Below are 13,839 nucleotides of genomic sequence, written 5' to 3' on the forward strand. Positions count from 1 at the left end.
CACGGATAGGGAATGCATAGAGAAGGAGTTGAGGGGAAAAGTGCAGCCAGAAATGTAACAGGATATTTGTGAAGAGCCGGAATAGGGGCTGCAACCTAGTGCACTCCAAGTAAAAGTGCGCCAGAGTCTCCCTCACGCCGTAGAAGGGGCAGGTGTCCGGGATAGAGGTAAACTGCGCCAAATACACACCCATGCTCACGGCTCCATGAAGGAGTCACCAGCTGATATCCCCGGCGGGCCTCGGGACCAGGGTGGAGTATAGGCTGGCCCACCGGGGCTCCTCACCCTCTAGAGGTGGCAGGAAGTCCTGCCACTTTGTGTTGGGGCGGGACGCGATGGTGAGGAAGTAAAGAGTGTGGAGCATGAGCGTGTATAGGTGTTTCCTTGGTGCAGTCTGGAAACGAACCACCTGCAAGTCGTGCAGCCGGCTCATGGAGAAGGGGCGGGGGTACTGCTTGGGTCCATGGGGCAGGGCCTGACGAAAAGGTCCGGAGGTCCTGGGGTGGAGGGTGGGTGGGGCATGCCCTTGTGCAGGACCCGGTCGAGGTAAAGCCAAGCACTGGGCGGCAAAGCGGACCTTACCTCCTGAAGTACGCTCCGGGTAGTACAAGACCAGGAGAGCCCCATACGCTGAGCCAGCCATCAGGGGATTCTATCCAATCTCCCCGGTCATAATCCAGGAGGTCTCCGACTCTGGTGACTTCTGCCAGGACCAACCTCTGGTGCACCGAGGGGGACTCTGCCACCTGCACACAGAGCTGGGGGTTGTGTAGCAGGGGCTCTACAAGGAGATCCACCCCCTCAGTGGCCGCCACGGACCTGGTCGCTGAGAAGAGTTTCCAGGTCCAGAGGAGGTCCTGGTAGAAGACCAGCGCATGGAGAGGTCTCGCGGAAGACCTCTCGAATCGGTATAAAGGAGCTGCCGGTCGTATCGGAGCCCTCGGAGGCGGAGCAGGAAGGCATGCGACAGTACTCTCCACGCCGGACTACCTGCACCATAAAGGAGCTTCTGCAGGGCCTGGAGGCGGAAGACATGGACCTGAGTGCATGGGCACTTCAGATCCTGCCCTCCCTCCTCCAGGGGTAGATGTTTTACTTGAGGATGTAGCATAGCCTTAGCAAGAAGAGGGGCCAGGGAAAACATGGACGATGGAGATATGCTGATGCTATTACTTAATTTAGGCACACATATGCCTTGGAGTTTCAAAACACATTTTTTGAAAATATTAATACACACATTTATTGTAGACAGTACTGCAGAAGTAGATTTTTAGGAGTGATATGAATGGGAAAAGATACTTTGGAAGGATGTTCCAAATGTAAGAACCACCTGCTTTCTCTTCCCTCTCCCCCATCTTCATCTTTTCTCCCTCTCTTTTTTTGCTGTTATATTTTTAGGTATTTGGTTATCGTGGGAAGGCATTTTTAAAATCCAGATCTTGCAATGTGCTCCGAAAATGATTAAGCTTGGGCTTAGCCTTATGTTTTCTGGCAATTCCACAGTTTGGCAAGGTCCCCACTAACTTTGGCTCTCATAGGCTTTGTTTTGGGAATTTTTAGTAGCATTGCCTGAGGGGAATGTAGCTGTTTTGATGGGTAAATAATTAAGTATGTATGTCCATTGACAAGATTTCCTCTAAACTTATTCTCTTGTCTGTTTCTCTCTGTCCTACAACATACTTAATTGTATGCATACACACTTGAATGTGTTGTGTGTGTGTTTTATTAATCTATTATATTTGTGCCAAAAAGAACTATTGTTCTAATATAAATTCCCACCAAAATAAAATAACATTAAAATAACAAATGATGCAGCTGACAGATAACAAGAGAAAAATTAGACAGTTTTCAAGAATCACTTTTTTGCTATCAAATAATGATTTTTAATGGATATTGTTGTTTGATTCTATGGGTTTTTGTCTCTGCTCCCTTTCCTAGTTGTTTGTTAACACTCTGCTTGGTTTATAATTGTTTTTGATGGGTAGAAATCCTTTACATTAGCACTTTGAAACTGTTTGCTCTTGTTCAAGCCCAAAGGCTCCTAGCCTATTGTGCACTGAAAGAAAATAGATGATACATTTTAATTAATGTGAATATTATAAAGTTTTAACCCAGGTTGATGGATTCCAGTTAGAAATCAATCACTGTCTCTTAATTATCTGATGAATCTAAGAATATATGAAATGAAACATCACTAAAGGCACTTACATATGAAATCCAAACTGATGGGAAGCCCTTTGATTTATTATACAACAGATAAGATCTGCATGATACAGCATCCTGATGGTTTATGAGCCTATGAAATCCTTTTAATGAAGGTTATTCTTTAACTCATAAAATTTCATATTCCAGTCTGTACTCTATCATCAGCCTGTAATGCAAGACTTGGATTGATAAACATATTAATTATAAAAAGAATCCTTCTGTTGATCTGTGATGAGATGCTTTGCAGATGGGAGACATAATACTAGAGATGAACCTCTGTCACCAATAGACACAGCAGGCAGAAGCAGAATTTACTGCCATTTTTCTTTATTATCTTTCAACTGAAAAGATAGGATATTTGAGAGGAGAAATTCATAGAGATTTGTATACGTTACTTCAGATCACTGGTGGTGCTATTTTCCTGGAGAAACTAGCATCATTTAGAGTAATGTGTGGATTTTGAGTCTGGAGTCCTTTCTATTCTAACCAAACACCTATGAATGTAACAGGAAATCCCAGTGACAAGATGTCATGTAAGTGTGTCAATATTACCACTATGGGTTTTTCAGAATACTCAGTCCATACGAAACATACATTTTTCTTGACTTTCTGGAATAATCTGAGCAAAAAACCTTTCTTCATATTCTTGTTTTCACACCACAGCTCAGGGCAGGAGATAGGATGCCTGAAACACATCCAACAGAACTGAACTGGTGTAATTTGTTTTTTAAAAAAAAAACAAGTAATGTAAGCTAAGTAAATGGAAACTTGAGACTCATCTCCAATGCCTGCAAGTTAAAAAGATCAGATTTTAGGGAAATACAGTAGAACCTCAGGCATGGAACACCTTGGGAATGAAAGTAATTCATAACTCTGAAATGTTTGCAACTCTGAACAAAATGTTGTTGTTCTTTCAAAAGTTTACAACTGAATATTGACATTATATTGCTTTGAAACTCTACTATGCAGAAGAAAAATGCTACTTTTAACCATCTTAATTTAAATGAAAGAAGTACAGAAACAGTTTTCTTACTTTGTCAAATCTTTTTTATTAAACTTTCCCTTTATTTTTAGTAGTTTACATTAACACAGTACTGTACTGCTTTTTTATTGCTGCTGCAGTCTGATTGAATACTTCACTGGTCAACCACACACTTCATTTGGAACTGAATTCATAACTCTGGTGTTCGTAACTCTGAGGTTCTACTGGAGTGAAAATATTCTAGTAAGGGCAGAGGGGGAAAAATGAGAATGGAGATGAGACAGTCATTTTTATTTGTTCCTGGAAAAAAATGATGGTAGGTGTGTGAATATTAGCATATAAAGCAGAACTTGTAAAACTAGCTCTTGAGAAGATGATGATGGATTCCTCAAATTATGAAAAGATGGATAGAGATGTAAAAAGTGGGCTTTTAGTCAAATGGTCAAAAAATTGGACGAAAGTGGCATAAGTCGCCTTTTTTTACAAAAATATTATTCAGAATTTTAGAATAATAAATTAATGAATAATGTAACTTACTATGTATCAATCATATCTGGAAATCTTTACTCAGTTTGTCGGGGGAGTTTTGCGGAATAATGATGGAAGAAAAAACACAGCCCAGAGCATCACTTCCCATGGAAATATTTGGAGGTGGAAGTTTCTAGGAGTTGCTTGTAACATTTGTAGAGAAAGTAACACTTTCATTTTTAGTGTTAACATGTAACGTGGAAGTATTGTTGTTTGTAAATATGTAAAGTGGGGTTTTCCTTACTTTCTTATGATTCCTGACTGTTTCTCAACTGGAAAAAGTTGGGAAACAGTAAGACAGTATGGGAAAGTGGTTAAACTATTTTTTTTAAGTTTCCCATGGAAAAAATGGAATTTCAAAAGCCAGTTCTACTCTAAACAGTCTATCTGCACTAAGCAAGCTGCAACCTCGCATGACTTCCTCCAAGTCAAAGGCAATGAGCATGTTCCCAGTCCCAACTAAGCCTCCTACATGGGTACAAAGCTAGCATTCCAGATGCATGAAACGGGGAGGAGAAAACAACAATAACCACTCCCTTTTGCCCTAAGAAAAGATGCACTGGGGCAGCAGGATTGTCAGTACTCCAGCCCCAAGGGACATACAGGACTTTGGTGTCTGCTAACCCTGGCCCACCCAACCTGGTGAAGCTGGCTAAGATGGGCCCTGCTGACACCCCAGGCACTTCTCACTAGTTTTGAATGGCTGAAGAGAAGACAGGGGAGCCTCTTGCATCACTGCCCTTCGTTGTTAGCACTGTTGGGTTGGAAGTGTTTCTTCTGAGGAAGGTGGGTCATTTCCATAGGGACTGCCCCTATGTGGAGTGTAACTATGGGAAAATATGGATTGCAGGGATGAGGGTGCATGAGAAAACACCCACTAAAGTAGTTGTCCCAGTGTGGGTGTAGGGAAAGAAGGTGATAGGACTGGTGGATTCGGGGTGTAACCAGACCCTGGTCTGCTGGCAGCTAGTTGGCATGGGAGAGGACAGTGGGGTGGATGATATTTCTCCATTGTATCCATAGGGATATAAAACTGTACCCTATGTGGCAAGCACAGCTGACTTGGGAGGACATTCAGCAAGCATGCATATGGGACTAGTAACCACATTGCCCTATCTGGTCATGCTAGGCAGAGATTGGGAATACTTAGACGAGATCCTGGTGTAACAGGCAAAACTGCAACACTGGGACCTAGGACATATCCTTACAAAACCAGAATGGGTTGGGGTAAACAAACTCAATGACCCCTATGAAGGGCCTTCAGACTATGGGTCTCGTCCCTTACCCTATCCACCTAAGGATAAGACATTTAGTACCTGGGCCAATAGCCTCTCCTGAGACACCAATTTTGTGAGGGAACAACAGGTAAATCCCACCCTTTCCTGGACATACCACCAATTTGTTGGTGAATGGGGAGCTCATAGACCCCCGGAGGGAGAGACAATAGCCCCAGTTTGAGCTTTGAGGAAAACATCTCTATTGCACAGAACAAAACAGACAGACTGGGGAAAACAGGGTCCAGCTGCTAGTCTCTAACATTTCTTGGTGAGACGAACTAAGGTTTTCCCATGAAATCCCCTGTTCAGGACATTTGTAGAGGAAGAAAACCTTTGACTCCTCTCCCCACTCCCGTACCCATGATATGGTTTTACTGGTTTGGGGTGTTCCAAGACATTGCACTTCCTATCTGGACTACCAGGTTTCTGGGGCTAAGGGTGTCAGGTAGGAGCCACTGACCCTAGTGGAAATCCCTTCTGAGAGGATAGGATTAGACCTAATTAGCCCCTTAGAAAAGAGTTCAGTGGGCCATCACTATAGCTTAGTGATAGTGAATTATTCAGCACATTTCTGGAAGCCATTCCCATGCGATCGACCAATGCGAACAAGATGGCAAGTGAACTGATGAACATCTTTGCCAGGGTGGACCTGCCATGAGAAATCGTGATGGACCAAGGGCCCAACTTTATGTCCCCAATTGATGTGAGAGTTGCGTGAGCTCTTGAAGACAGAGAAATTGCATACATCAGTCTACCATCCCCAGAGTGACAGCTTGCCAGAACATTTCAACAAAACCCTCAAAGATCTGTTGATGGAGTTTGTCATCACAGACTCGAAGCGTTGGGACCAACTATTGCCCCACTGCCATTTGCCATCCAGGAGCCTCTATGGGCTTTTCTCCTTTCGATTAACTATACAGTCAGCAACCCAGAGTCATCCTCAATTTGTTATGGGAGACCTGGGAAAGCCAAGAACCACAGGCAGAAAACCTGGTCCAATATGTCCTCTAGTTAAATGATCTTAAAAGGTTGCAGACCTACGCCTGTGAAAACCTACAGAAAGCCCAACAACACTAGGAGATAGTCTCACTCCACAGTTGTAGGCTATGTGTGCTCCAGCCAGGCAAGTGGGATTGTTGCTGAACTTCAAGTCCAAGTTATTGGCCTGGTGGCAAAGGCCTTTTGAGGTACTGTGATGGGTAGGCCTTGTAGATTACAAGGTGCAGCACCTGAGGAAAAGAGAAAGACCCAAATTTGTCATATCAACTTACTGAAGATCTGGCATGATAGAGAGGCCCTTTTTATCATTTCCCTTGACACAGACCCCAAGTTAGGCCCCAAGGTCCCAACTCAGAAATGTACAGCTCCATAAAGATGAGAGCAGTACTAAGGGCAGACAAAAAGACTCAGCTGGATCACCTGATACAGGCATTTCCTCAGGAGTTTTCAGCCCTTCCAGGATGTGTCATGTCATCACATTGAGATGGAACCTTAATGGGCAGTAAGAGAGAATACTCAACCCTTATCCAGGAAGTTGTGGGACACTGTCAAGACCAAACTCCAAATTATGTTAGACTCTGGGCATTGTGGAGGGATCTCATAGTGAGTGGCGTAGCATCATAGTCCTCATCCCAAAATCTGTTGTCATAATGAGATTTTGCATTGATTTCAAAAAGGTCAATGCAATTTCCAAGTTTGATGTATAGCCCATGCCTAGAATAGATGTCAGGGAAGTGAGATATATGTATACACTTGATCTTAGCAAAGGATATTGGCAGATTCCCTTGACTCTGGAGTCCATAGAGAAGACAGCATTTGCCACATCACATGTGCTGTACCACTTTTGAATGATGCCCTTTGGGCTGCATGGAGTTGTGGTGACCTTTCAAAAACTAATGGATCAGGTCCTTCTTCCTCATGAGCAATACACTGCTTCTTATTTAGATGATATAATTATATATAGCCAAGATTAGGACAGTCATTTCTGCCATGTTACTGCAGTACTGCACTTAATCACCAGAACCGGCCTAACTATCAACTCAGCTAAGTGCAAGATTGGGAATAACAGAGTCACATACCTGGGATGTATGGTGGGAGGTGGGCATATATACCCACTTGTGAACAAGGTGTCAACCACTCAATGCCCACGACCAAGAAGGAAGTTCGATAAATTTTAGGTTTGGCCAGGTATTACAGGTACTTCATGCCAAACTTTGCAGCCACCCTGAGAGACCTGACAAGGGATAGGAAACCCCAGACAGAGCAGTGGTCTGATACTTGCAATAAGGCCTTTAGAAAACTAAAAGAGACCCCAGGTCATTCAATCAGTGTTCTTCAACCCAGACTTTTCAAAGGAGTTCATACTTCAGGGGGATGCATTGGATGTGGGCCTGGGAGCTGTGCTCTCACAGGTCTTCGAGGGAGAGGAATACCCCATAAAGTACCTGCGATGAACATTATTTCTGTGTGAAAAGACATACACAGTAATAAAAAAGGAAGCCTTGGCTGTCAAGTGGGCCATGGATGCCTGACACTATGACCTATTAGGGACCTACTTTTCACTGATTATGGACCACGTACCCTTCCAATGGCTGCACATGATGAAAGATAAGAACATGAGGCTCCTGTGCTGGTACCTAGACTCATAACCATACAGATTTCAGGTGTCCCACAGAGCAGACAACCCTCTACCAATGCTGATTTCTTTTCTTGGAGTGCAACACTACATCTTGCAGGGGCAGCACATCCACCATAGAACATGTTATCCCTTTGTCATTTTTAAGGGGCGGGTATTTGACAGGGAGTATAAATCATGAACTGACAGGGAAGGGGCTAGAGAAGCTCTGTGTGCTAAGGTAGCTCTGCCCCTCCAACCCTGCCAATCATGCAAGGTAGGGAGGAGAGCTTTAAAAGGAAGAAGCTGCAGTCAGCAAGGGGGAAGTTCTGAGAAGGGAGTGGGTGGAGTGGCTTCTGAAGCAGGAGGAGGAACCCCCTTGCCAGAGACCCCTCCAGCTCTGCAAGAAGTCCAGTGAATTCTAGGGCAAGCCCAGTATGGAGAGATAGATTCAGCTACCTGGCAATAAGGACTCCAGTAAAGCTGTTACTCAGGCACCCCTGAAGTAAGCTGGTGCCACTGACCTTTTTGCTTTTTGTTGACCCACAGAGGAGCATGTTCTCTGTTGAGTCTGAACTTTTCCTCTTCCTCCTTCCTATAAACAAAATAAGCAGGGCAACATGACCAGGGATGACTGGAAGGACTAAAAGGCTGGGGCTTGAACTGGCCAATGCTTGTGGTAGTCATTGGACATGGCAAGGGACTGCATCCCAGATAGAGAGGTGCCACAGACAGACTCTGTTACAAATACATTTATATCAACATGCCTATGAACTTAGACATATTTTATGTATTATTTTACTTGCATATGAAATTCTTCAAAGTAACACTGTTGATACTGTAGATATAAATATAGCTTAGTCAATAATTTAAAATGATAATTCAAAGGCATTCATTAATTAACAGATGTTCTCCAGAACAACAAAATATCTCTCAGTACTGAGGGGTTAGAGAGAAGCATAGATATGTCAGTAATAATTCATCTCTGCTATTTGCTCCCTTACTCTATGGTTAGTGGGAACTTCCTTTGGTAATGTCAAATGACATTGGCCTAAATCAAAAAGGTACCCCAGATATAGGTGCCTAATGTTCAGTTTAGGCAAATAAATTCAAGTTTTAGGCTCCACTGTGATTCACTGAACCCTGTAAGTACCTAAATGTATTCAACCTCTACGCTTTTCAGTTAGAAGTTCCCTCGGTGCCTGAGTTTCTGCCTCTGGGCATGTACACTGCTCCCACCAGCCAGTTCCCGGTCAGTCATCAGACCCAGCAATGAAGATCTACATTGACAGAGAAGAACTGGAAAATATAGAATACTTTGCCTATCTTGGCAACCATCTCTCACAGGGGGCAGACATAGACATCAAAATTCAGCACAGAATCCACTGTGCCAGCATTGCCTTTGGCAGACTGTCTCACCAGGTGTTCAACAGTCACGACATCAGCACACTCTAGACTTTTAGTTTATATAGCAGTGGTAATCCCAACTTTCCTCTATGGCTGCGAGACTTATGTGACCTATACAAACCTGGAACGCCAGCACTTTCTTTGGAAGATCCTCAATATAAAGTGAGAGGATTGCCACACTAATGTCAGTGTCCTCACAGAGGCCAACATCTTCAGTATTGATGCCCTTATTATGCAGCACCAGCTGAGGTGGAGCAGGCACTGTGTGCGCATGCCTGATGTATGCTTACCAAAACAATTGCTGTAAACCCAACTCATCAAAGGAGAAAGGACACAGGGAGGCCCAAAGAAATGCTTTAAAAACATCCTCAAGATAAAGCAAGAGATGTGGCATGACACCACACACTGTGAGATAGTAGCCCAGGATAGGGATAACTGGTGAAGACTTCTCAGAGAACGAACGTTCACTTTTGAGGAAAATCGTCTTGTCCTGGTTGCAGAAAAACACCAGAAAAGAAAGGACAGACAATTGTCATGCAGCAATCGTGGCCCAACCCTGACTTCCAATACCACCTACAATGTCTGCCAACAAGCCTGCAGCTCAAGGATCGGACTCCTCAGTCACCAAAGGACCTATAAAAAATAAAACCTGTGAAAGAGATCATCTTCGACCTCAAGGGATCGCTGACAACAGCACTGCTGCTTCACTGTAGGTGTCCAGACACCTATTTCCCTCAATCTCTCACATTGAAGCTGTTCCACCAAGGATAAATAATTAGAGTCATTGGAGCAGGGGCACTGGACCCTGGGTTTCTCACATCCTGGATGAGTGCTCTAATCACCATACAGTCATTAAGAACATAAGAACAGCTATACTAGGACAGACCAATGGTCCATCTAGCCTAGTATCCTCTCTTCCAAAAGTCGCTGGTGCCAGAGGCTTCAGAGTAAATTAACAGAATAGGACAATTATTGAGTGATCCATCCCTGTCATCCAGTCCCAGCTTCTGCCTGTCAGAGTTTTAGGGACACCTGGAGCATGGGGTTGCTAATAGCTATTGATGGACCTGTCCTCCATGGCTTATCTAATTCTTTTTTGAACCCTGTTATACATTTGGCCTTCACAACATCCCCTGGCAATGAGTTCCACAGATTGATTGTTGTATGAAGTACTCTCTTATGTTTGTTTTAAACCTGCTGCCTATTAATTTCACTGGGTGACCCATGGTTCTTGTATTATGTGAAGGGGTAAATGACACTTTCTTATTCACTTGCTCCATGCCATTCATGATTTCATAGACCCCTATCATATCCCCCTTCAACTGTCTCTTTTCCAAGATGAACAGTCCCAGGTTTTTTAATCTCTCTTGATATGGAAGTTGTTCCATACCCCTGATCATTTTTGTTGCCCTTCTCTGTACTTTTTTCCAATTCTAATACATCTTTTTTTGAGATGGGGTGATCAGAACTGTATGCAATACTCAAGGTTTGGGCATATCATGGATTTGAATAGTGGCATGATATTTTCTGTCTTATTATCTATCCCTTTCCTAACGGTTCCTCACATTCTATTAGCTTTTTTTAATTGCTGCTTCACTTTGAGCGGGTGTTTTCAGAGAACTATTCACAATGATTTCAAGATATTTCTAGAATACTTACAGCTAATTTAGAACCCATCATTTTGTATTTATGATTGGAATTACGTGTTCCAGTGTACATTACTTTGCACTTATCAACACCGAATTTCATCTGCCATTTTGTTGCTCATTCACCTTGTTTTGTGAGATAACCTTGAGCTTTTTGCATTCAGCTTTGGACTTAACTACCTCAAGTAATTTTGTATCATCTGCAAACTTGGTCACCTCACTGTTAACCCCTTTTTCCAGATCATCTATGAACACATGTAATAGCAGTGGTCCCAATACATATAATTGGGGGATTCTCATGCTTATGCACTCTCTCTCTCTTTCACACACTCTCTTTCCAGCCCAGTGACTCTTTAATTGTTTATCCACAGTGCAACAACTCTAACAGGAGAGATTGAAGGAGCCCTACTTCAGAATATTCATAGCTCAGTGATTAGGGCACTCACCTGAGAGGTGGCAGACACCTATTCAAATCCTTTCTTTTCAGCAGATGGAGGCAGGACTTGAGCCGGGGTCTCTCACATGCCAGGTGAGTACCCTAACCATGGGGTTAAAAGTTATGATGGAGGTGCTCCTCCTCCTTCCCTCTCCCTCATCCCTTGGCTTCTTGGGAAAAAAAATCATAGGTACCCAACTCCACGAAAAGGTTCACCTGTCTTGGGAGAGGGAGCGGGATTAGCACACACCCCTCTCCGCAGCATCTCCCATTAACTAGCATAGGGGTCTGCCCACCTATTGTGCTGGCTTTTGTGAATCATAGTCTAAGGCAGTGGTGGGCAACCTGCAGCCCATGGGCTGCATGCGGCCCATCAGGGTAATCCGCGGGCGGGCCGCAAGACAGTTTGCCCTTCTCGGCCAATGGGAGCTGTGGGAAGCAGTGTGGGCTGGCCACCACTGGTCTTAGGCATCTCTCTCTCCCCTTTTATTGCATATGGAGCCTGGGCACCTAACTCGGGCTTTATGAATTGTAATGATGTTCCCATGATTTTTTAGGCACCAGAAAGTTAGGCATAGTGAATCTAGACCATTGTGGTTTAGGTTTCTCTGCAGAACTTTTTGTCATGATCATTTATTACCATGATACCATGTATAGGTACCTTCCTTACATTTAATAATTTTGTATTTTTAATATTAAATCAGAGTAATTAGCTTTCTGCTTACATTTCCTAGCTAGGCCCTGATGCAGGTGAACACATTATTAAATGTATGAGTCCATTCCTATTCAGGATAGCACTTGAGCACATGTTCTGCTGTAAACCTAAACATGTGCTGAAATCTGTCCCAAATAGGAATGATTTCCTGAATGAGGCCCTTAATCTATACGAAATATTTATAATTTTTAACTTCCAGGGAAATTCCCCTTTGGTGCACAGAGGAGAAAGAGTGCCCAATTAAAGGGGCTAAGCAGCCTCTGTAAAGATCAAGACCCTGTGAAAAGTCATCTATGTTTTGCTTCATTATTCAATCAATATTTTCAGGCATCCATTCATATGTGTTTCCTGACTCTTTTATCCTTTCGGTGGGAAAATGGAAAAGTTTCTGTAAGACACAAGGCTTTGTTAATTATCACTTTCAATTTCCTTGTTTATGTTCCTGTGGCTACTAAGCGTCAATAATTTCTGCCCTCCTACATTGTCACCAGGAAGATTGATTGTGCATGTCACCCTTGATATGAAGACATTTAAATGAAAATCATTCATTTCTGTCTATGCCAAATTGGCTTCTGCAGAAGAGAAACAACTCAATTAAATTTTAAAAAATGCAGCTTCTAAAATGACTCACAACTGTGTTCAACTGAGAACCTGAATTTCCTTTTAGCATATTTTCTGTGTATATACTACACACATATTATATACACTATACACACACACACACATATATATTTCACACAGAAAAAAACACGTGTTTAAGGAACCTTATTAAAGTTGCAAAGCCAAGCACTCAAATTTTAGGAAATGCCAGAATTAAGGTTGCCTGTGCAGCCTTAATTTGGCCTTCATGGGCATATGCATTATGCTACATTCTTTAATTACATGATCACATACTAACCACCAGGCTATAGAGTCATTCTTGTATTCTCTTTCTGACCCAATGACTATTTCTTTATACAGAGCAGGAAAGCTTCAACAGGAGAGCCTGAGACAGATGTGTATAAGAATACTGTAAAAAGAACAGGAATAGTTGTGACACCTTAGAGACTAACAAATTTATTAGAGCATAAGCTTTCGTGGGCTACAGCCCACTTCATCAGATGCATAGAATAGAACATATAGTAAGAAGATATATATATATGTGTATATATATATATATATATACACACATACAGATAAGTTGGAAGTTGCAATACAAACTGTGAGAGGCTAATTAGTTAAGATGAGCTATTATCAGCAGGAGAAAAAAACTTTTGTAGTGATAATCAAGATGAACCATTTAGACAGTTGACAAGAAGGTGTGAGGATACTTAACTTAGGGAAATAGATTCAATATGTGTAATGACCCAGCCACTCCCAGTCTCTATTCAAACACAAGTTAAAGGTATCTAGTTTGCATATTAATTCAAGCTCAGCAGATACTGTATATCTCAGTGGTTAGGGTACTTACCTACAATGTAGTAGATCCAACTTCAAATCTCTGCTTTGCATAATGCAGAATGGTATTTGAACCTGTGTCTCTCACCTTCTGGTTGAGTGTTCTAAACAGTGAGTTGTAGGGTAAAAGAACCTCCACTGGTGGCCTAAGTGCCTTGTGAATTTTGTCCTCCTCCCCCCCGCCAAATATTTTGGCCAAAACTATTCAGCACATTTGTGTTGAATTTGAGAATAGTATTGGTCAAACCTGAAACTGCATTTTCTGGCAAATGAACTAGTTGTCTGTGAGACACTTGCCACGTATCTATCTTAGGAACACACATATCACACTTGACCTTAGAAGAAATAGATGAGATCACCATTAGAAATGAAACATAACATTTTAAAGAACTGTGTTTTAAAAACTTTCATCCTAGTTTGTAATATTGTTTGTCCTTTTGATGTGCAGTAGAAGATCAATTACTAAAATTGTGAATTGATTGTGGTTTGCTTATTTAGACACATTGGTGTACCTTTCCTCAAATCAAGTAAAGATACTCAAAAGCCAGGTTCTGCCAGTCATTTTACATATGGTTAATTTTCACTCATGCAA

This window comes from Chelonia mydas, chromosome 2, assembly GCF_015237465.2.
Source record: "Chelonia mydas isolate rCheMyd1 chromosome 2, rCheMyd1.pri.v2, whole genome shotgun sequence".
NCBI lineage: Eukaryota > Metazoa > Chordata > Testudines > Cheloniidae > Chelonia > Chelonia mydas.